Source organism: Urocitellus parryii, chromosome X, assembly GCF_045843805.1.
Source record: "Urocitellus parryii isolate mUroPar1 chromosome X, mUroPar1.hap1, whole genome shotgun sequence".
In the NCBI taxonomy this organism is placed as follows: Eukaryota; Metazoa; Chordata; class Mammalia; order Rodentia; family Sciuridae; genus Urocitellus; species Urocitellus parryii.
In genome coordinates, this window is record NC_135547.1 from 68,007,457 (window position 1) to 68,032,641 (window position 25,185).

The 25,185-nt window shown below is 34.1% G+C and overlaps 1 pseudogene; it reads left to right on the forward strand.

Annotated features, from left to right (window-relative positions):
- Positions 1–426: 426 nt before the first annotated feature.
- Positions 427–2,735, forward strand: LOC113197810 (ubiquitin-conjugating enzyme E2 variant 1 pseudogene; annotated as a pseudogene).
- The last annotated feature ends 22,450 nt before the right edge of the window (positions 2,736–25,185 follow it).

Below are 25,185 nucleotides of genomic sequence, written 5' to 3' on the forward strand. Positions count from 1 at the left end.
GAACATGTCTTAAACCATTGGCTTAAGATGTGCATTTTCCTATGGTAATTTTTCAATTAATAGAGAAGTCTGAAAGAAAAGCCTTCAAGAATTAAATGAATACAAATTTAATGGACAAATTCAGACATTAGAACTTATCAAGGGGCTGGGGATGTGGCTCAAGCAGTAGCGCGCTCGCCTGGCGTGCGTGCCACCCGGGTTCGATCCTCAGCACCACATACAAAAATTGTGTCCGCCGAGAACTAAGAAAAAATAAATAAATATTAAAATTCTCAAAAAAAAAAAAACTTATCAAAAAATGTTAAAGACCCTGAGGATGGTGTAGCTGGTCCATGATATAAAGAGAAAACATCATGTTGAATACTATAATTATATATATTAAAAAACAAATGGGTCCTTTTGATTATAAAAATAAAGCCTGGAAAAATGTTCTGCACTAGTGGAGGATATGAAAAAGAGGACACAGTTCTTACTGTGGAGAGAAATGTCCTTCTTGCTAAAGAGCCACGTCAAAATTCTGATGAAGTATGATATTTATGCTTATTGACTAAAAGAGTGAACATTTCAGAGAATTAAAACACCATTTTACAGCATATGAAGTTCATAATAACAACAAGAGCATAGAGAGAGGATTTAAAACTCTGAGTCTCATTTTTTCTAATATGTGTTGCTGTTTTACCTAAAGCTGAAGGGGATAGATGGAGTTTGACAGCATAGTCGTATGTTGCCTAATGTTTACAGAGGGCTATAGTTCTGGGAGATACATCATTAGCTGATTTCATCATTGTGCAAGCATCTTTGAATGTACTTACACAAACTAAGAGAGCTACAGCATCATTAGGCAATATATTATTATGGAACCACCTATATACAGTTTGCTGTTGACAAAAACATTTTTTTTGCAGATCATGACTATGGTTTCCTCCTCTAAAGCAGAGTTTCCTACTCCAACTCATAGCTTCAGTGTATATCTGAGTACCATGAAATTATATGTTTTTTTTTCTAGGAAGAGGGTATACAGCTTTCATCTAATTTTCAAAAGAGTGTGTCTTTCCCATAAATAATTAAGGTTAAGAACTACAGAACCGAAGGATCCTATCTCCAAGAAAATAGTGTGGAGTTGCAGAGTATGTGGTTTGCAAAAACAGAAGTAGAAGCATATTTTGAAGAAGGCAAAATTTTCTTAATGAAAAAGCACTAAATGATAAGGTTTCAAGAGCCGTTTGGTTTCCATGATTGCAAAATGTCACTCTCCGAATTAACATGAGGTTTATGTAGAAGGCAGCTATTACTAAAACAGTATTCAGGCACAAAGTTCTGTGCTGGCTCAGACAAAAAGATGGATCTGGTGTTGCAAGAGTTCACCAAGGAAACTTTCTTAAGTGAAAAAAAGGGGAAACATTTTGACCACTCTGGTTTCTGAAACTGACCAACTTTTTAAATCGTTCAATTTTTTCTTAACATTTAATTTCTGATGTGCATTATAATACCACCATCTTGTGGAATATAGTAGAAATGCATGATTTTAAGTGGCCTCTCAGTCAGTAGTTCTCAAAGTGTGTTCTGTGAACCTCCCTGGGAGTATTTGAGACATATTCAAAAGGTTCTTGAAGTCAAAGCTATTTTTATAATAATACTAATATATCACTTTACTTATTCACTGGTTGTCATTTGTGGCCATGGTGCAAAAGCTATGGTGGGTAAAATTGAAGGCACCTTAGCATGAGTCATGGCTATAATTCCAAAGTATACTGTTAGTCATTGTATTCTTCACTGCCATGCATTTGCAGGAAACAAAAAGCCAGCTGAACTTACAAATAACCTTGCTGAAGAAGCTAAAATGATTTAATTTGGGAGTCAGGTTTGCAGGATTCACTGAGTAGTTCTCTTTACTGTCAATTTTACTTGCAAGAAATCCCATGGAGAACTAAGGAATCTCAGCAGACATTTTTGACCCTTATGGATAAGAGTCTTGTGCTTCTATCCTCACTTCTTCATCCATTATTTTCATGTTTCAGATTTCTCATGTGTAAAATGAAGGTATTCCTAGGTGTTTCCACACTGAGTAGTCAGGAGATTTGAAACTGCATATAATGGCTTGTGTCAGTTCTTCTAATGTTCTTTCCCCTTCCTGTGCCAAAATTGTATCAAAGCATTTTATCTTCATAGTAACTCTATGAAGTTGCTATTATCATACCACTTTTCAGATTGGAAAACTGAGACCAGGAGAGGTCCAAGTTTCTTACCTGAAGTCACACAGCAAAGTAGTGGAAAATGAACCCAGGCAATTTCATTCCAGGAGAGAATAAGTCTCTTGCAGTTTTGACTATGGGAAGAACTTGAAGAAAGCTTGCCATAAAGAAATGGGAGATGGTTCAGTTAGTTGAGGTCTAGAAATTGATGAACACATGATATTTACAAGAAAGGACAGGGATGATGATTGGGCCTCTGAGAACAATTTATGGAAACTATATATATCACCTTAAAACAGAATGTGGGTCTCAATACCCAGAAGCACCCCCAAATTTGTAAGACTTATAACAAAAAACAAAATGGATGGAGTTAATAGTTCTAATGAAGTGTTGAACCCAAGAGCCATATCAGTACTGGAAAAATGGCAGAACCAGTACAACATCAGATTTGCCTTGTAAGAGCCGTGGTGCCTAATGCTATCTAAAGAACATATGAAGCTCCAATGGCCACCTGACAGTGTTATAAAAATTAACCAAAAATAAAAACCACAGCACCTCCACCACACAATTCAATTTAAACAATCTTAGTTTTCCACATTAACATTTTTTAGATATGTCTATGGACCTCAAAGTAATGGGAAAAAATTCTCATTCAAAAGCAATATATTCTCATTCATAAGCAATTAACATGAAGATGTTATATAAATGATATTAATTTTTGTCCATTTGAAATATATAGATTGCACTGTGAAATCTTTTTGTCAAGTGTAACCACTAAAAACGTGGAATCAAGAAGGTATATTTCAATTGAAACCCATTATAATTAGTGAGTCACATCTACCTCAACTCTGAAAACATATATAACTACCTTGATGCTGATTACATTGCCTGAGGTCTCTGCCTTCTCCCATTTCCACGCTCTGATTTCCTCACTTCCTTCCTGCAACAGGCCTCCAGCTTGGGGTGGCTTGATAGAATAAAAGTTGTAGTCACAAATTGTAGGACTAAGAGAAGTTACACATGAGTGCTTTGTCAGAATTTCTGTTGTTTTTTAAAGGAAAAGTTACCATTTCATTAGAAGTAAATATAAGAGAAAATTCATTTATTGTTGGGTTTCAAGATGTTTTAGTACAAAAACAGCTTTATTAGAAATATCCTCAATACAATTATTTTATTAATATGTATTAATTGTACATATTAACAAAATGAAAGCCCCTTCCAAGCCATGCTCCTTTCTCCACTTTGCTTTACTAACACCCCTTGCTAGAGTATAAACTATAACCCTCTCTACTCCCTTCTGAAATTGATCTTTACAAAGGAATTCAAGGATTTCCTCATAACTTCTCTCACCCCATCTTTATACAAGAGCTTCTGTTTCCTTCTTTCTCCTGAACTCCCTTCCTGCACTGTCACTACCTAGTACTTTCCATGATACTTCCTTGATTTAGCCAGAAGCCATTTGGTAAGGTTGGAAAGAGACTCTGATCTCTCTAATTTAGCTTTGGAACCAAATTGCTTTATTCTCCACCATCCTGGGAAATCAATATTGTGTCCTCAGGAATGCCACACTTCACTGTCCTCATTGGCTGATATGTTTTTTTCAGCTTGGGCTTTGATATGGTGAAAAGAATAGACACCATGGTTACTCAGACCTGCCAGCTCTCAAAGTCCTTGATGGTTACACCTGGAGAAAAGTCACATTGAGACTTGTAAACACACTTCATTCCACCAAATTAATTTTATTTTTCTATAATTGCTTTTGCTTTTAAAATTTGAAGGAGTTTTAAACAAATAGGACTCTCATTTGGTCATTCTTACAATCCAGTTGGGTATAGATTAGAATCTGACTACTAGAACAAAAAGAACCTTGAATTTGGTATGTACTTTGGCTTTGGTGCTGCTACTTCTCATTATCTTCAGCAAAGATTAAAAAAGAACTCATTGTGCATGATAGATCCCTAATATTGATAGACATGACTTTCACCTTTCTATTTAGGACCACTAATGCAGAAATGTGGATGCATACTAAAATAAAAGTATGTTGTTGCAACAACTAAAAAATAAATAAAATTCCAGGTGGAAAAACAATTAAAAAAAGAAACCATAAAAAAGTATGTCATTGGGGCTGGAGCTGTGGCTCAGCGGTAGTGCACTTGCCTGCCACGTGTGAGGCACTGGGTTTGATTCTCATCACAGCATATAAATAAATATAATAATATAATTAATAATATAATATAACAATATATAATAATTTTATAATAATATAAATATAGAATAACTTTATAATATAAAATATAATGATAATAAATATTTTTTAGTTGTTGATAGATAACAATTAAAAATATTTTTAAAGTATTATTCTCTTTTATTAAATCCCAACACTTCTATCTTTTTCACATTCTATGTGAGAAAATAAGAAGTATACAAAAAGCTCCCTTGATACTTACCACAGTATTATGGTTGTCTCAAGAAAAAGTTATGGTGTGACTGAGTTGCAAACTGAACCAGCTGGTTGTTTGGGGGAGTGCCATTTTTACTCAAAAGAATGACTGACAGAAAAACTATAATTTTCTGACTTGGATATTTGGCAGATATTTTATCTAAAATGAATAAAAAGGGCCTATCACTTCAAAGAAAACAACTGAGAGCCTTCAAGTGAGAATTAGAATTTTGTATAATTTGCATTTGCTACTGGGAGTTTAACAGCTTCCTAATAACTATTTTGATGAAATTGTTATGAATAGTAATGACTATTATTTTCTAAATACTATGTAATAAAATATGTCAACATTAAACCAATATTTGTAAATAATCAATTCATGGTCTTACAAAATCAAGAGTAGGCAAAGGATACATCCAAAGTATAAGACAGACAAATGGATATATATAATAGAGTAGGAAATGTTCTTTGATATCTACTTTGTAACTAGTCTAGTTTTGATAAGGTATCAGTGAAGAAATACATATACATATCTGAGAAGGTTATTAAATATACCTCCTTTTTACAACTACATACTCATGTGAGGCCAGATTTTTCCTATATCACGACTAAAATAACATATCTTTAAAAACAGGAATGAGAACACAAAATTTCTTTTATTAAACCAGACAGTGAAGACACTTGCAAAAATGCAAAACAATGTCACTCCTCTCCATAATTTTTGTAAATTATTGTTCATAAAATGTGTTACTTACAGTAATATGTAATTATTTTATTATTTAAAAATGCATTATTAGATGATTTTTTGTTTTTAATTTATAATCTGATAAACTTTATCAACATAATCAAAATCCTTTTAAAATCTTTAATAATATTATTGTATAAAGGCAACTTAAGAATAAAAAATGGAGTGAACCACAGTGGTTGCCATTATACAATAATGCTTTGTGCATTGTGCTTTACAATGTTTTATGAAGTAGATTTTACTAACATTATTTAACACCCTCTTCTAGACTCCTATATCTCTTTTTAAAAAATATCTTATATTTTAGTTGTAGTTGGACACAATACCTTTATTTTATTTATTTATTTCTATGTGGTGCTGAGGATCGAACCCAGGGCCTCCCACGTGCTAGGTGAGCGCTCTACCACTGAGTCACAACCCCAGCCCCCTGTATCTTCTTTAGCACCACCCTTACAAAACTTTTCTTGTTCTGCTTCATATTCCTGTTACTTGCATCCATGTCATGTTTCACCCTTTTATTGTTAAACAGAATGTAGCATAAAGTTTGTCTTTCTCATCTTTTAATATCTTGAAACACTATTCAGAGAACTATGTTCTAAGTTATGAAAATAATTGAATTAACAATAATAAATAATAATCCATAATAAAACAAATTTTTAATTGGAGATAAATGATCTAACTCTCAAAACACTTCCAGATAATCCAGGGGTTCAATAGGAAGTCTCAAGGGAAATAAAACATGAAAAAGAAAACATTGTAACAACACTATCAAGAAACTACATATAATTAAGTTCATTTTACCCACTGATAGCATAGTATAAATTCTTTTGGGGTGCACACAAAATATTCATCACAATACACAATTTTTTGGTCAAAAAATAAAAGCAAATTTAAGACTTCAGTCCAACATATGAGAAGCTGAGAATTTACCACACCTTACTTACAAGTAAAAAAACTAAACAAACTGAAAAACCAGTTCATTTTCTTTAAGGCATCAAAGAAGTGTGATCATAGGGGAAAGAACTGCCCCCAAAATTGGAGAGAGAAACAGGTTAATACAGGGAAGAGCAATTAACAGAGCAAAACCCATGAGCTAAAACCTGAAAAGAAACCATGCCAGAGTAAGAAAACCTGAACTGTAATTTTAAAAATTTTTTGAAGGCTCATTGTAGACAAATGTGAGAGTTAAAAGCTGCAGGTGGATCCAATTAAATGGGGATTTTCACATTTTTATGAGATTTACCACTAGGAGTTCAACCAAGTTCTCACAGTGAATATGAGTAGGAACCCCTCACAATTTCAGCAGAGAAGGGTAAAAAGTAACCATTTAAAATATGCCAAAGCATTTTCTTTTCTTTTCTCTTATTTCATTTTTATACTAGGAATTGAACCCAAGAGTGAGTCACATCCCAGGCCCTTTTTTATATTTTGTTTAGAGATCAGATCTTGCTAAGTTGCTTAGAGCCTTACTAGTTTGCTCAAGCTGGCTTTGAACTCCAGATCCTCCTGCCTCAGCCTCCTGAGCTTCTGGGATCACAGGTATGCGCCACTGTGCCAGGCTATTTTCTTATTCTTAAGGCTGTCCTCAAGGAAAAATATTTTACCAGTGCCTAAACTTTTGTAGTTGTATCAGACTGACCTGGGGAAACTCAGTCTACTCCAGAATTCCACAAAGGGGAAGGAAAGGAAATATCCATTTTGCCAAGCTAGCCATTCTGTCCCACCTGGGGAAGGTGAGAAGCACTGGTGAAGTTAAAACTCCAGAGGCACACACTAAAACACTATTTCTAATCCCTCCCACCTGTCCCCCCCCACACACACGCACACCTTATCACCTCACCACTTAAGGTCTATTTACTGGAGTTCCTTTTAGCAAGAACACCATGTCCAGCTTTCAAAAAAAGCTATAATGCATAACAAAATGCAAACAAATGAATTTGAAGAGGCAGAGCAAGTATCACAATCAGACTGAGATATGTCAGAAAAATGATCAGCTCAGACATTTAAAATAGCTAGGATTTATATGTTAAGAACTCTAAAAGTAGATAACATGAAAGAACAGATGGACAATGTACACAGGGAGATGGAAATTCTGAGTTAGCAATAAGTACTACAGATAAAAACACTAACATAAATGAAGAATGACTTTGGTGAGTTCATTAATAGAATGGATATCAGCTGAAGAAAGTATCTCTGAGTTTGAAAATATGTCAATTGAAACTTACAAAACTGAAAAAGCAAAGGGAGGAAGACTGACAAAAAAACCCAGAATATCCAACAACCAGGGAACAGATACAAAAGGTGTGAAATATGTGTATTGGGGACACCATTAGGAAAAACAAGAACAAAGAAAAATAAATTTTTGAAATAGTAATAACTGAGATTTTCCCCTAATTGTGGTCAGACACCAAATGACAGATCCAGCAATCAATTTCAAACAAGACTAAACAAAATAAATGTCAAAAATTACACCTACAGGGGTTGTGGCTCTGGCTCATCTGTAGCACACTTGCCTGGCATGTGTGAGGCTCTGGGTTCGATTCTTAGCACCACATATAAATAAAAACAAAATAAAGGTTCAACAACAATTTAAAAAAATTACACCTACACTTATCATATTCAAACTACAGGAATGAAAGATAAGGAAATTTCTTTGAAAGATGACAGAAGGAAAAAATATAGGGGCTGGGGTTATAGCTCAGTGGTGGAGCTCTTACTTCACACATGTGAGGCACTGGGTTCAATCTTCAGTACCACATAAAAATAAATAAAGGTATTGTGTCCACTACAACTAAAAATAAAAAATAAAAAATTCTAAAAAGGAAAAAATATACTTACCTAGAGAAGAACAAAGAATTAGATCCAGCTTCTCCTCAGAAACCATGAAAGCAAGAAGAGAATGTAGTGAAATATTTGAAGTGTTGAGAGAGAAAAGTACCAACCCATAATTATGTACCTTGTGAGATTGCCCTTCAAAAGTAAGATTTTATGAGGCAAACAAACATTGAGGGAATTTTTTGCCAGTAGACCTGCCTTTCCAGAAATGTGAAAAGAAGCTCTTTACAGAGAAAGAAAAGTATATAGAGTAGAAACTCATATATCCCTAAAGAAAAAAAGAGCACAAAAGATAAAACTTTTATTTTTCTTAATCTTAATTGACTAACATATAACAATTTGTTTAAATGATAATAGTGCTATATTGATTATATATGTGTGTGTATCCATGTATATGTAAATATATGTACACTTAAGTATTCCAAAATAAATAATATCAATGGTATTTGTTGTTATAAGATAGTTGCACTACCCATGAAGCAATATAGTATTATGTAAAAGATGACTTTTGGGTAAATTGCATTTGTTGTGTATCGAAAAACATAGGGCACCTGCTAAAAATATGTTACAATATAGGTATGTATCATTGGTATGTCTACAAAATAGATGATTATTTTATATAGAAAAACGTGTAAGAATTTATTTTTTAAATGGGAATAGATATATTTTATATAAAATAAAAAGATTACTTTTTGTAAACTTGGAATGGACAAGGATTTTCTAACAAAACTACAGCATCCAGAAGGCCATTGTTATTTTTAATAATTGGATCATGTGTTGTATTTATTTATATTTTATCTCTATTGCATAATTGTGAGGTTTGATTTGTCATAATCATTAATGTGTATAACAGAATTTGCTCCATTTCAATACCCAGTACCATCCCTCCCCTTCCCTCTACCTTCCCCCAATCATCTACCTGTACTCTGTTGATCTTCCTTCTATTAATGTATTTTTAATCAGTGAACTCTGCATTTACATACAAGTGAAATTCACTGCAATATATTCATACATGTACATAGCATAATTTGGTCAGTTTCATCCTGCAATTCCTTTCCTTTCTCATCTCTCTTCCTCTTGTCCTCCTTCCTGTACTTCACTGTTTACAAAAAGAAATGAATTTGAGTCATATGAATACTCAATTAAAAGCATAAAGGTCAGAAAAAGTTGGAAAACAAATATAGAAACAAAGAATAAGGAAAAAATAGAAAATAGTAACAATTGTAGATATTAATTCAACTATACCATTAATCACATTAAATAACCAATAATCTAAAACAACTTTAAATATCCAACAATTGATAAATAGATTCAGAAAAAACAGTGGTGTGTGTTCACTGTGAGATCTATTTCATCACACAAAAATGAAGTCCTGTTAATTTGCAACAACATGGGTAGAACTGGAGATCACCATGTTGAATGAAATAAGCCAGACACAGTACCATATGATCTCTCACTCATATGTGGAATAAAAAAAATAATAATCTCATAGGAGTTGGGAATACAATGGTGGTTGCCAGAAGCCAGGGACAGAAGGGTAGGGGATGATGGGGAAAGGTTGATCAATAAGTATTAAATTATAGTTACATTCTTGTGAGCTATTCATATAAAAGTGAATATAGATAAAAATAATGTGCATCTCAAAAAGCTAGAATTTGTTTGGTGAACAAATTTGTATGGTGAAAGTTTTCACCATACATTAAAAATAAATGTCAGAGAAAACAGATGTTTAACATGATTACACAACGTATATATGCTAAGTGAAATAAGCCAATCCTCAAAACCACATATATAGCTGGTGAGACTGCAAATTGGTGCAATCACACTGGAAAGTAGTATGGAGATTCCTTAGAAGACTTGGAATGGAACCATTTGACTCAGTTACCTCACTTTTCAGTTTATTCAAAAAGGACTTACAATCAGCATACTATAGTGAAGCAGCCACATCAATGTTTATGGTAGCTCAGTTCAAAATAGCTAAACTGTGGAACCAACCTAGATGCCCTTCAATAGATGAAGGTAGGGTTGGGGCCATGGCTCAGTGGTAGAGTACTTGCCTAGCATGTGTGAGGCACTGGGTTCAATCCTCAGCACCATATAAAAATAAACAAATAAAATAAAGGCATTCTGTCCACCTACAACTACAAAATTTTTTAAATAGATGAATGGATAAACAAAGTGGCATATATACATAATATAATATTACTTAGTCATAAAGAAGAATGAAATTATGGCATTTATTGGTAAATGGATGGAACTGGAAAATATCAAACTAAGTAAAATAAGCCATTACCATAAAAAAAAAACTGGATGTTCTCTTTGAAATGTGGTTACTAGCCCACAGCAAGGGAGGGCAGGGAGGAGAAGATTAGAAATTCATAATTTTGTTCTTTTTGTTTTAGATAATCTGGTGAAACTACCTGAACTATTCAATTCTAATATTTTAGGTTTAGTTTTGGATTAAATGAACAAAAAGCCCCAACAAAAATATAAACATCATAAAAAAAGGACATTAGAAAAAATTAACATGGAGTGTTTTCTCCTGAAAGCACTGGAATACAGAATTCCCCTTAATCTTTCACTTTTTTTCCTATTGGATAAATGGTGACACATAATATATTATTGCATATATATATATATATATATACATATATATGCAATACACATATATATGAATTACAGTAAAATAATTCAATACATGTGTATAATTTATTTTAAATATCTATTTATTTATTAACTTTCATGTGGTGCTGAGGATAGAATGCAGTGCCTCACACATGCTAGGCAAATGCTCTGCCAGTAACTACAGCCTCAGTCATATGTATAAAATTTATAATGATCAAATCAGTGTATAGCATTTCTATCTCCTTAAATGTGTATCATTTCTTCGTGTTGGGAACCTTTGAACTCCTCTCTTTTAGTTCTTTAAAAAGTATGTAATATATTATTGGGCACTAGTCATTCTGCTGTCCTGTAGGACAGTAGAACTTATTCCTCTTATGTAGCTGTATTTAAGTACCCATTTTCTTTTTTTTCTTTTTTTATTATTAGTTGTTCAAAACACTACAAAGCTCTTGACATATCATATTTCATACATTTGATTAAAGTGGGTTATGAACCCCCATTTTTACCCCGTATACAGATTGCAGAATCACATCAGTTACACATCCACTTTTTTACATACTGCCATACTACTAAGTGTCTGTTGTATTCTGCTGCCCTTCCTATCCCTATCCTCTACTATCCTCCCTCCCCTCCCCTCCCCTCCCATCTTCTCTCTCTACCCCATCTGCTGTAATTCATTTCTCTCTCTTGTTTTTTTCCCTTTCCCCTCACTTCCTCTTATATGTAATTTTGCATAACAATGAGGGTCTCCTTCCATTTCCATGCAATTTACCTTCTCTCTCCCTTTCCCTCCCACCTCTCATCCCTGTTTAATGGTGATCTTCTTCTCATGCTCTTCCTCCCTGCTCTGTTCTTAGTTGCCCTCCTTATATCAAAGAAGACATTTGGCATTTGATTTTTAGGGATTGGCTAGCTTCACTTAGCACAATCTGCTCTAATTCCATCCATTTCCCTGCAAATGCCATGATTTTGTCATTTTTTAGTGCTGAGTAATACTCCATTGTGTATAAATGCCACATTTTTTTATCCATTTATTTATTGAAGGGCATCTAGGTTGATTCCACAGTCTAGCTATTGTGAATTGTGCTGCTATGAACATCGATGTAGCTGTATCCCTATAATAGGCTCTTTTAAGTTCTTTGGGGAATAGAGAAGGGGAATAGCTGGGTCAAATGGTGGTTCCATTCCCAGCTTTCCCAGGAATCTCCATACTGCTTTCCAAATTGGCCGCACCAGTTTGCAGTCCCACCAGCAATGTACAAGTGTACCCCTTTCCCCACAACCTCTCCAGCACTTGTTGTTGTTTGACTTCATAATGGCTGCCATTCTTACTGGAGTGAGATGGTATCTTAGGGTGGTTTTGATTTGCATTTCTCTGACTGCTAGAGATGGTGAGCATTTTTTCATGTACTTGTTGATTGATTGTATGTCCTCCTCTGAGAAGTGTCTGTTCAGGTCCTTGGCCCATTTGTTGATTGGGTTATTTGTTTTCTTATTGTTTAATTTTTTGAGTTCTTTGTATACTCTGGATATTAGGGCTCTATCTGAAGTGTGAGGAGTAAAAATTTGTTCCCAGGATGTAGGCTCCCTATTTACCTCTCTTATTGTTTCTCTTGCTGAGAAAAAAACTTTTTAGTTTGAGTAAGCCCCATTTGCTGATTCTTGTTTTTAACTCTTGTACTATGGGTGTCCTATTAAGGAATTTGGAGCCCAACCCCACAATATGTAGATTAGAGCCAACTTTTTCTTCTATCAGACGCAGAATCTCTGTTTTGATATCAAGCTCCTTGATCCATTTTGAGTTAACTTTTGTGCATGGTGAGAGAAAGGGATTCAGATTCATTTTGTTGAATATAGATTTCCAGTTTTCCCAGCACCATTTGTTGAAGATGCTATCCTTTCTCCATTGCATGCTTATAGCACCTTTATCAAATATAAGATAGTTGAAATTTTGTGGATTGGTCTCTGTGTCCTCTATTCTGTACCATTGGTCCACCCACCTGTTTTGGTACCAGTACCATGCTGTTTTTGTTACTATTGCTCTGTAGTATAGTTTGAAGTCTGGTATCCCTATACTATCTGTTTCACTCTTCCTGCTTAGAATTGCTTTTGCTATTCTGGGTCTTTTATTTTTCCAGATGAATTTCATGATTGCTTTATCTATTTCTATGAGAAATGCCTTTGGGATTTTGATTGGCATTGCATTAAACCTATAGAGAACTTTTGGTAATATGGCCATAGAGGCATCAGAAAAAATGATCAAATAAAGAATTCAAGGAATACCTTATACAGATGGAATGGAATCTTAAAGAGGACATGAGACAGCAAATTCAAACAATGAAAGAACACATTGAAAATGAATTACATAAACAGATAAAAGAAGCAAATAAGCAACTTTACCAGAAGATAGAGATTATAAAAAAAATCAAACAATAATCCTAGAAATGAAGGAAACTATAAACCAAATTAAAAACTCAAACGAGAGTATCACTAGCAGAGTGGAGCAAGTAGAAGTCAGAATGTCAGACAATGAAAACAAAACATATCATCTTGAAAAGAGTCTAGCCAACTCAGAAAGGCTGGTAAGAAACCACAAGAAAAACAATCAAGAGATATGGGATAACATAAAAAACCAAACTTAAGTCATCGGGATAGTGGAAGGTATAGAGGTCCAAACCAAAGGGATGAGTAACTGTTGAATGAAATAATTTTAGAAAACTTTCCAGATATAAAAAGGAAATGGATGTACAAATTCTAGATGCATACAGGACACCGAGCATACAAAATCACAGTAGACCAATGCCAAGACACATTGTTATGAAGATATCCAATATATAGAACAAAGAGAAAATATTAAAAGCTACAAGAGAAAGGAGGCAGATTACATTCAGGGGTAAACCAATAAAGTTAACAACGGATTTTTCATCACAGACGCTGAAAGCGAGAAGATCCTGGAACAATGTATTTCAAACACTGAAAGACAATGGATGCCAACCAAGAATTTTGTATCCAGCAAAATTAAGCTTCAGGTATGACAACAAAATAAAAATCTTTCATGATAAACAAAAGTTAATAGAATTTGCAGCCAGAAAACCATCATTGCAAAGCATCTTGAGCAAAACACTACAAGAGGAAGAAATGAAAAACAATAACCAAAACCAACAGTGGGAAGTGCCTCGGTAAAGACAGAGGGCGGGGGGAAAGCTAATCATGGAGAAACAAACCAAATTTTTAAAAAAATAATAATAATCAAACATGACTGGAAGTACAAACCATATATCAATAGTAACCCTAAACGTTAATGGCTTAAACTCACCAATAAAGTGACATAGGCTGGTAATCTGGATTAAAAAAAACAGATCCAACAATATGCTGCCTTCAGGAGACACATCTGATAGGAAAAGACATACACAGGCTGAAGGTGAAAGGTTGGGAAAAATCATACCACTCACATGGCCCTTGGAAGCAAGCAGGAGTGGCCATCCTCATATCGAATAAAATCGACTTCAAGACCAAGTTAATCAAAAGGGATAAGGAAGGACATTATATACTGTTAAGTACCCATTTTCAACCTTCCTCTATCTCCCCTCTATCTATACTCTTCAAAACCTCTAGAAACCAAATTTCTACTTTCTGTTTTTATGAAATAAACTCTTTTTTTTAACTTCCATATGTGAGTAAGAACATGAAGCATTTTTCTTTCTCTTCCTGGCTTATTTTATTTAATATATTGTTCTCCAAGTTCATCCATGTTTTAGGATGTTGTTTTGAAATTATTCTTCTTTAATGTAAGAATTTTCAGTTTTAAATTTCCCTCATAACACACTTTTCACTGCACTTTGCACATTGTATGTGTTGTGCTTTCATTTTGATTTGTCTTAAATATTTTCTGTTTTCCCTTGTGGTTTCCTCTCCAACCTATTATTTGGGCAAAAGAATATTGTTTAATTTCCACACATTTGTGAATTTTCCAGTTTTCCTTTTGTTATTCATTTCTAGCTTGATTTCACTAAGATCAGTAAAGAAAACTTCATTATTTTAGTCCTTTTAAACTAATTAAAAACAGTTTGAAGTGCTGGGGATGTGGCTCAGTTGGTAGAGTGCTTGCCTCACATGCACAAGGCCCTGGGTTCAATCCCCAACACCACAAAAACTAAAATAAAATTCGTTTGATTGTTTAAGATAAGGTCTATCCTGGAGTATGTTACATGTGCACTTGGGCAAAATGTAGATATTCTGGTGTAGATGGTGAGATCTCTGATAGATATTTGCTAGGTCCAATTGAGTGATATCAATTTCTCTATTTTATTATTGATTTTTCTCTCTGGGTGATTTATTATTAAATGAAAAGTATTGAAATGTCTGGCTATTATTGTCAAGCTATCTTTTTCTCCCCTAAATTCTGTCAATTTTCATTTCAGATATCTTATAGAGTCATGACATTTGGTATGTCTATGTTTTTAAGTGTTATATCTTCTTAGTAAATTGGCCTTTTAATCAATATAATGTCCTTTTTTTGTCTTGTAACAGTTTGACTTAAAATCTATTTTGTCAGATATCAGTATATCCTTACTTGCTCTCCTTTGGGGAATATTTGAAGGAAATACTTTTTTAAATCTCTTCAGTCTAATCTGTCTTTAGATATAGAATGTGTCATATAGATTGATGATGGTTCTTAAAGCCCTCTGTCAGTCTATACCTATGGATTGGTTAGATTATCCATTTATGTTTAAAATAATTATTGAAAATATGTACTTTTGCCATCTTGCTATTTTTTCTATATGTCTCCATAGCTTTTTTTGTTTTTCATTTCCTCCAACATTGCCTTTCTTTGCATTTATTCAATGTTCTATAATTATATTTTAATTTCCTTTTCATTTCCTTTAGTGTATTTTCTAAAAATATTTTCTTTGCATATACCATGGAGATAATATATAACATATGTTTTAGTTAGTCATTTTTCTGCTGCGACAGAAAGACCTGACAAGAACAATTAGAGGAGGAAATGTTTAATTGGGGCTCCATAGGTGGCCAACTCCATTCCTCATGGCCTCAGTGAGGCAGAACATCATGGTAGAAGTGTATGGCTGAGGACTGCAGGTGGGGATGTGGCACCAGGAAGCAGAGAGAATGACTCCATTCACCAGGTACCAAATATATACCCCAAAGGCATGTACCCAATGCCCCACCTCCTCCAACCACACTCTATCTGCCTATAGTTACCAGCCAGTTAATTCCTTTCAGGGGATTAATATTTCACCTCTAAACTTTCTTTAATTGTCTCACATATGTGCTTTTTGGGGACATCAGATACCTAAACTTTAATAACATTATAAAGTTGCAACAATCTATTCTGAATTTATACATCCTAATGCAATAGCATGCAAAATATTATGCATACAAATTTCATTCTCCATTTTATGTTACTGATGTTGCAAGTTAAATTTTTATACAGTCATTCCTGAATATTCATTGTCTGTAAAACCCCTTGTAGATATAAAGATGTGTCATTCTCAATTCTCTTATACAAAATGGCAGAATATTTGCAATATAGCTTAAGTACTTTTCACTATATTATTTAAATAATTTCTATATTATTTATAAGTCCTACTGCAATGTAAATGATGTTATATTATAACAAGAAAAATGTACACATGTTTAGTAAATTTTTTCCTGAATATTTTGGAATGCAGTTGGTTGGATCCATGGATGTGGAACTTATGGATATGGAAGACCTACTGTAGTTTCACTATCATTAACATAGATTTATAATTACTATGTATGAAGTTGTCCTTTAAGTCCTAGGAAAAAATTAAAATTGGTTACAAGCCAAAATTACAATAATACTTGTTTTTGCACTTGCCCACATATTTACCTTTACTGGAGATATTTATGTCTTCATTCAGCTATGAGGTACTGAGTAGAATCTTTTTATTTCAACCTGATGAAAGCTGTTTAAAAATTTTTATAGTGAGAGTCCATTTTGTATATACTCATCCTTTTTTATTATTCTGGATATTTCTTAAATTTTCCCTCTGTTTTTGAAGGACAATTTCACCAGATATAGAATTATCAATTGGCCATTTTTTCTTTTGTCACTTAAATAATATTTTCCATTGCCTTCTACCCTTCAAAGTTTCTGATAAAATCAGCTCACAAGGGGCTGGGATATATCTCAGTTGGTAGAGTACTTGCCTCACATACAGAAGGCCCTGGGTTCACACCCTAGCACCAAAAAAAAAAAAAAAAATCAGCTCATAATCTTATTGAGCATCTGATTAACATAAAAAGTTGCTTATTTTTCTTCCTGCTTTTAATAGTTTCTGTGTTTGTATTTCAAAAATTTGATGATAATGTGTCTTGAATGGATCTCCATGAATTTATGCTCCTTGGAGTTCAGTAAGCTTCTTGGATTTGTAGATTCATACATTTCCTTAAATTTGGGAAGTTTAACCCATTATTGCCTCAAATAATATATCTACAACATTCTCTCTTTCCTTTCTGTGGGACTATAATTATGTATATTGTTCCACATGATGATGTCCCTTAAGTTGTCAGGCTGTGTTTGCATTTCATTTCTTTGTTCTTTTTTATTATAAAGAGTCAAAATGTCAAATATCCTGTTTTCAAATTCACTGATTTTTCTTCTGTCTTCTGAAATATACATTAAATCTCCTCTAGTGATTGTTTTTCCAATTTAGTTATTGTATTTTTAGTTCTAGAAATTCTATTTGCTTCTGCTTTACAATTTGTATCTCATTTTACAAATTATAATTTTGTTCATGTATTATTTTGTGATTTCCTTTAGGTCTTCTAACATAGTTAAGAATGTTGGCATGCTTTTTATTGGAGATATGATATCTGTGCTTCCTCAACAAGGATTTCTGAATATTTATATTTTTTTTAGTAGGCCATGCTTTCCTATATTTTGTTGTCTTTATTTTTTGGTTTGTTTTCTGTTTGTTTGTTTGTTTGTTTTCTCCAAGGCTGGGAATTGAACCCAGGACATTGTGTATGCTATGGACGCTCTCTACCTGCCGAACTACGTCCACAGCCCATGCCATAAGATTTTTTTTTTTAAATTGGGCATTCACTAAAAACAGCTGCCTCTTCCTAACACTATTCAGGTTCAGTCCTCTGATTGTTAGCTGTGTACTTTTTGGGCCTTGTGATTAGCCTGAGTTGAGGTCTTACACTCTTATTCATTTTCTGAGCTTGTCTGGGATGTGTGTAGATTTTTTGAAAACTTTCCCTCTGTACCCTTCTGATTTTAGATATCTTAATTTCTCAAGGAATATCACTATAGCTTCTTTTTGGAGCCTTCAATTTTCTTTGTGTTCCCTCACTCATAATCTCTTTTCATGGATGTTTGCAGGTCTTTACTTCACCTGCCACTTTTATGAGCAGTTCTCTTGACTTTTTTCCAGTACTTTTTCAGCCTGAGTTCAGAGTTTTGATGCTTTTGGTCAACTGAGACCTGACTTACACAAAATAATTCTGATCTCTCAGGCAGCCCTCATAAAGTTAGAAAAACGCTATTAGCCAGCTCAGGGAAGGAATTTATAATTGAACTGTTGTATCTTCCAGATCCAGACCACCCTATGATGGGGATAGCATAGAGTAAAGGAAAGTAACAAATCTAAAAAATGTTTTCTAGGGGCTGGGATTGTAGCTTGGTGGTAGAGCAGGCTTTTGGGGCCTGGCTTATTTCACATAGCATAATAGTCTCCATATGCATCCATTTACTGGAAAAGGCCATAATTGTATTCTTCTTTAAGGATGAGTAGTATTCTATTTTGTATATATACCACATTTTCTTTATCTATTCATCTGTTGAAGGGCATCTAGGTTCCATAGCTTGGCTATTGTTAATAGAGCTGCTTACAACATTGATGTGGCCACATCACTATACTGTGCTGATTTTAGATCTTTTGGAATGGGATAGCTGCATGATACAGTGGTTCCCTCCTAGTTTTTTAAAAAAATTGTATTTGTTCTTTTTAGGTACACATGGAAGTAGAATGTATTTTGACATATCATACATACATGGTGTATAACTTCCCATTCTTGTGATTGTCCATGACATGGAGTTGCATTGGACTTGTATTCATATATGAACATAAGAAAGTTATGTCTGATTCATTCTGTCTTTCCTATTTCCATACCATCTCTCTTCATTTCCCTTTGTCTAATCCAATGAGCTTCTATTCTTCCCTCCTACCCCCCCACCTTTTTGTGCATTAGCATCCACATACCAGAGAGAACATTTAACCTTTTGATTCTTTGAGATTGGCTTATTTCACTTAGCATGATAGTCTCTAGTTCCATTCATTTACCTGAAAATGCCATGATTTCCTTCTTCTTTATGGCTGAGTAAAATTCTTTTGTGTATATATACACATTTTGTTTATCCATTCATCTATTGAAGGGCACCTATGTCATTACATAGCTTACCTATTGAGCTGCTGTGAACATTGATGTGACCACAACACTATAATGTGCTGATTTTAAGTCCTTTGAGTATATGCCAAAGAGTAGGATAAGTGGGTCAAATGGTGGCTCCATTCTACATTTTCTGAGGAAAATCCATAGTACTTTCCAGAGTGGTTGCACCAATTTGTAGTCCCACCAGCAATGTATGAGTATGCTTTTGCCCCCACATGCCTTGCCAACATTTATTGTTACTTGTATTCTTGATTATTGCCATTCTAACTGGAGATTAAATCTCAGTGTAGTTTTTTTTTTTGTTTGTTTGTTTGTTTGATTGATTTTTGTGGTGCTGGGGATTGACCAGGGCCTTGTGTGTGCAAGGCAAGAACTCTACCAACTGAGCTATATCAGTGTAGTTTGAATTTGCATTTCTCTAATTGGTAGAGATGTTGGACATTTTTCGTATATTTGTTGATCATTTGTATTTCCTCTTTTGAGAAGTGTCTGTTCAGTTCCTTTGCCCATATAAAGATTGGGTTATTTTGGGGTTTTGTTTGTTTGTTTGTTTGTTTTATTTTGTTTTATTTGTTTGTGTGTGTGTGTATTCAGTTTTTTGAATTCTTTATATACCCTGGAAATTAACATCCTACCTGGGCTGCAGGTGGCAAAAATTTTCTCCCACTTTGTAGTCCCTCTCTACATCTTCTTGCTTGTTTCCTTTGCTATAAAGAAGCTTTTCAGTTTGATTTCATCCCATTTATTCTTTTTTAAAAATATTTAGTTTTACTTTTAATTGGACACAACACCTTTTATTTTATTTTTTTTAATGTGGTGCTGAGGATCAAACCCAGCACCCTGCATGTGCTAAGCAAGCACTCTGCTGCTGAGCCACAACCCAAGACCCACCATTTATTGATTCTTGATTTTAATTCTTGCACTTTAGGACTCTTATTAAGGAAGTCAGTACCTGGGCTTACATGTTGGAGTGTTGGCCATACATTTTCTTCTAGTATTATGCAGGGTTTCTGGTCAAATTCTTATGTCTTTGATCTCAGCAGCACTTCTTATCTGTAATCTGAAAACAATCATTTCCATCATGGACTTGCTAGGAAACATATCACATATAACCCATACACCTACAGGCAGGCCTACCATCTCTGTCCCACTAGAAATCTTGAAAGGGCCCTGTAATTCAAAATTGACATCTTTCAACTAGGGTTTTACAGAAGTCCTACCAACCAAGTACCCACCAAAAGACACCTATCAATGTCTATATAAGTAGAGCCATTAACTTCATCCCAACTGCATATTCTGAGCATGCTTGTTACCTAGCTCATTCTACTTAGCCATGGTCCACTGTGCATGGATATCAGGCATACCTCTCTGAAAATCCAGAAGCAACTACAACCCATCTATGCCACCACAAGCAAGCCTAGATTTCTTGACTATGGACACTAAAGCAGCCCTGTGACTCAGTTCCATGCCTTCTTGGCCATAAACTAGTAAGTATTGCCTTCCCAGAGCCCCACACAGTTACCCAGTGTGAGCCTTTCAAGATTCAAATGAAGCTACAACTGTTCACACACTTGGTAACAGGTCCATCATCTGTGGACTCTGAAATATGCCCTAATTCCAGCACCATCCCAACTGGCCAAGGTCTTGGAAATAATCTAGCATATTCAGAGACAAGAAAGGACACATGCATGCTTAAACCCCTGGTATTAGTCCTTCCAATTATGGATCCTACTGTGGACTCAGTGAAGCCACATGAAACAGCTCCAACCCCATTTCACTATGGTCACAGAGGCATTTCCACTATCCCAAGCCCAAGTAGGAAGAGGTGTTTAACTGGAAAACCAGTCTGTAATGACTAGAAGAAATATATGTGCCTTCAAATGCATGGATACCACTGCAAGGATACCCAGATAACAAAAAATCCAGCAAACACTTCACGACTAGAGGAAACTAATAAATCTCCAGTAATCTACTACAAAGAAATTGAGATCTATGAGTTACCTGAGAAGAATTCAAAATAATCATCTTAAATAAGCTCAGTGAGATACAAGAGACAACAGATAGATAACTAAATGAAATTAGAGAAACAATTGCATGAACAAAACTAAAACTCAAGTAAATAAAATTAGAGACTTTACAACTGCCAAATAAATAAAAAAGGAATATAAAAGGACATTATAATTTTTATGCCAATAAATCAGATAACTTCAAAGAAATTGTTAAGTTCCCAAAAATACATAACAAGATGAATCATGAAGAAATTGAAAATATGAATGCCTGTAACTAATAAGGAAATTGAATTAGTAATCAAAATCCCAACAAAGAAAAGCCCAGGCCACAATTGTTTTATTGGTGCATTCTACCAAACTTTAGTAAAGAAATAATGCCAATTCTTCTCAGTCTCTTATGAAGAATTGAAGAAGAGGGAATATTTCCAAACTTAATATGTGGCTAAAATTACCCTTACACCAAAACCAGACTTAGAGCATAAGAAGAAAAAAAATTATACCAACGTCCTGATTTTAAAAGATACAGAAATCTTCCACAAAATATGAGTAAATCAAATTTGACAGTGCATTAAAAAGGATCAAATAGTTAAGGACCTAGGAAATAGACCAGAGAACTTGGGCCTAACAGAAGAAAAAGTAAGCCCAAATCTTCATCACTTTGGCTTAGGACCTGGCTTCCTTAACAAGACTACTAAAGCACAAAAAATAAAACCAAGAATCAATAAATGGGATAGACTCAAACTAAAAAAAAAAAAAAAAAAAAAAAAAAAAAAAAAAAAAAAAAAAAAAAAAAAAACTTCTTCTCAGCAAAGGAAACATTCAATAACATGAAGAGAGATACTATAGAATGGGAGAGAATCTTTACCACACTACACACACACACCTCAGATAGAGCACTAATCTCCAGGATATGTAATGAACTGAAAAAAATTAACACCCCCCTCCAAAAAAAAAAATAACCCAATCAACAACTGGGCTAAGGAATAAAACAGACACCTCACAGAAGAAGATATACAATTGTTCAACAAATATATGAAAAAATGTTCATCATCTCTAGCAATTAGAGAAATGCAAATCAAAACTAGTCTAAGATTTCATCTCACTCTAGTCAGAATGGCAATTATCAAGAATACAAGCAACAGTAAGTGTTGCTGAGGATGTGGGGGAAAAGGCACACTCATGCATTGCTGGTGGGATGGCAAATCAGTGCAACCACTTTGAAAAGCAGTACGGAGATTCCTCAGAAAACTTGAAATGGAACCACCATTTGACCTAGCTATCCCACTCCTTGGTTTATACCCAAAGGACTTAAAAACAGCATATACAGGGACACAGCCACATCAATGTTGATAGCAGCTCAATTCACAATAGCTAAATTATGGAACCAACCTAGGTGCCCTTCAACAGATGAATGGATAAAGAAAGTGTGGTATATATACACAATGATATATTACTCAGCCTTAAAGAAGAATAAAATTGTGGCATTTTCAGGTAAATGGATTGAGCTGGAGAATATCATGTTAAGTGAAATAACTCAATCCCAGAAAACCAAAGGCCAAATATTTTCTCTGGTAAGTGGATGCTGATCCATAATGGGGGCAGGAGAGCAAGGGGAAATGGAGAAATTTTGGATCAGGCAAAGAGAATTGAGGGGAGGGGAGGGGGTATGAGGGTGGGAAAATGGTAGCAAGAGACTTACATTATTACTTTATGTATGCATTTGATTGCACGAATGGTGTGACTCTGTACCATGTACAGCCAGAGAAATGAAAAGTTGTGCTCCATTTGTGTACTATGAGTAGAAATACATTCTGCTGTCATGTATAACAAATTTTTAAAAAACTGAAAAAAAAGTCATACACCATGATCAATATGATTTATTCTTGGGATGCGAGGGTAGAACAGCATATGAAATTTAATCAATACAATGTATCACACTAACAGAAAGAATGGAGGACAATCTCATTATTAGTTCAATAATTGGATAAAAAGCATTTGACAGAATTCAACACTGCTTCATGATAAAAAAATCAACAAATAGGAATAGAAAGAAATTACAGGTAATATCACACTCTATGGTGAAATACAAAAATATTTTCCTCCCAGATAAGGAACTAAGCAAAGATACACACTGTTACCAATTATGTTGAGCACAGTACTAGAAGTCCTAGACAGAGAAATCTCATAACAAAAAGATAGAGAAAGCAACCAAATCATATAGGAACAAATAAAATTATCTCTGTAGATGATGTGATCTTATATGTACACAACCCTACATGTTCAAAACATGCTAGAATAAGCAAATTAAGTAAGGCTGTATAATACAAATAAGGTACATTTAAATAAACTGACAACAAACAATCCAAAAAAACCTTTGAAAAAACAATCCCATTTTCAATAATATAAAAATAAATAAAATATGTAAGAAGAAACTTAACAAAAGAGACAAAAATGTATCCACAAAAAAAAACTAGCTTCAAGACAAAATATTGCTGAAATAAAGAAGACACAAAGTCTGTATTCATTAAATGACAGGTTTAATATTGTTAAACTATTCATACCAAAAGCAGAGGAAAAAATGGTAAAAAGTAGACTATCCGAAGCATTCTGCAGATTCAATGCAATGTGCATCAAAAGCCCAATAGCATATTTTTTTAGAAATAGAACGCCATCAACCAAACAGTTTTGACGAAGAATAATAAAGTTAGAGACATCATACTTCCTTATTTCAAAATATATTTCAAAGGTACAGTAATCAAAATTGTTGATACCATCATAAAGACAAACACATAGATCAATAGAACAAAACTGAGTGCCTAATAATAAACCCACACATAAAACAGTCAAATGATCTTCGACAGAAGTGCTAAGATTATCTAATGGAGAAAGGATAGTCTTCAAGAGTTGGTGCTGGGAAACTGGATATCCACATGCCAAAACAAAAACAAACAAAAAACAAAGGAAGAAAAAGAAAAAAAAATAATTATATCCTTATATTAATGCTTACCAAAAAATAAATAAATAAAAATGGAGATAGATATATTTAACTTGATTTATTTAGTAAAACTTATTTATATATTTTGATACAAGTATATTGTCAAAGTCCAGTCCCAGAGGGGTTCCAGGTGTCTTGAAGGAGGAGTGGTGTCAGGGAAAAGAAAAAGAGACAGGATGACAGGTTGCAAGTTAGGAGCAGCCTCCAGAAAGAATCTTCTGCCCCTAGAGGGACCTTTATTTTTATACCTTTTTAAAGGTGTTTTTTCAGGTAGTTAATGAATAGCCTTAAAGCTCAAAACTTCTTTGACTTACATAATTTTCAAGAGTTACAATCTTTTCTAACATAAATTGATTACCTAAGATATTGAGTACATTGTTTAAAATATTATCCTGTAACCTTAGTCAATCATGATTAAGCTTTTATTTTTTTATCTCAATCACTAGGCGCTAGACTACACAACTAGACTACATGTCTCCTGACCTATTATTCACTTTTAACTTTAAAGCATACCTATAATTATTTCATTAACCTTTAACTTTAAAGCATACTTATGATTATTGGTAAGCTTTCTTACTTCTAAACTAAAATCCCAGTAAAACACATGTAAAATAGTGAAAGTCCATTACTTAAGCCTAGTAGTCTGAAGTGCCTCTAAAACATATCTATGTTAACTTTACATTACTTTATTATTAATTTCCAAGGTAATTGCCGCAGTCCGGCTGCAGCAAAATAACCGGGAGGTGACAAGCAACTTGTGTACATTGATACAGCAGGAGTGTAATTTCCTTTTTTATATGACCTATTTAACTGCCTTATTTGAACCCAGGGCCTTGTTCATGCAAGGCAAGCACTCTACCAACTAAGCTATATCCCCAGCCCTATTTAGCTGCTTTCTT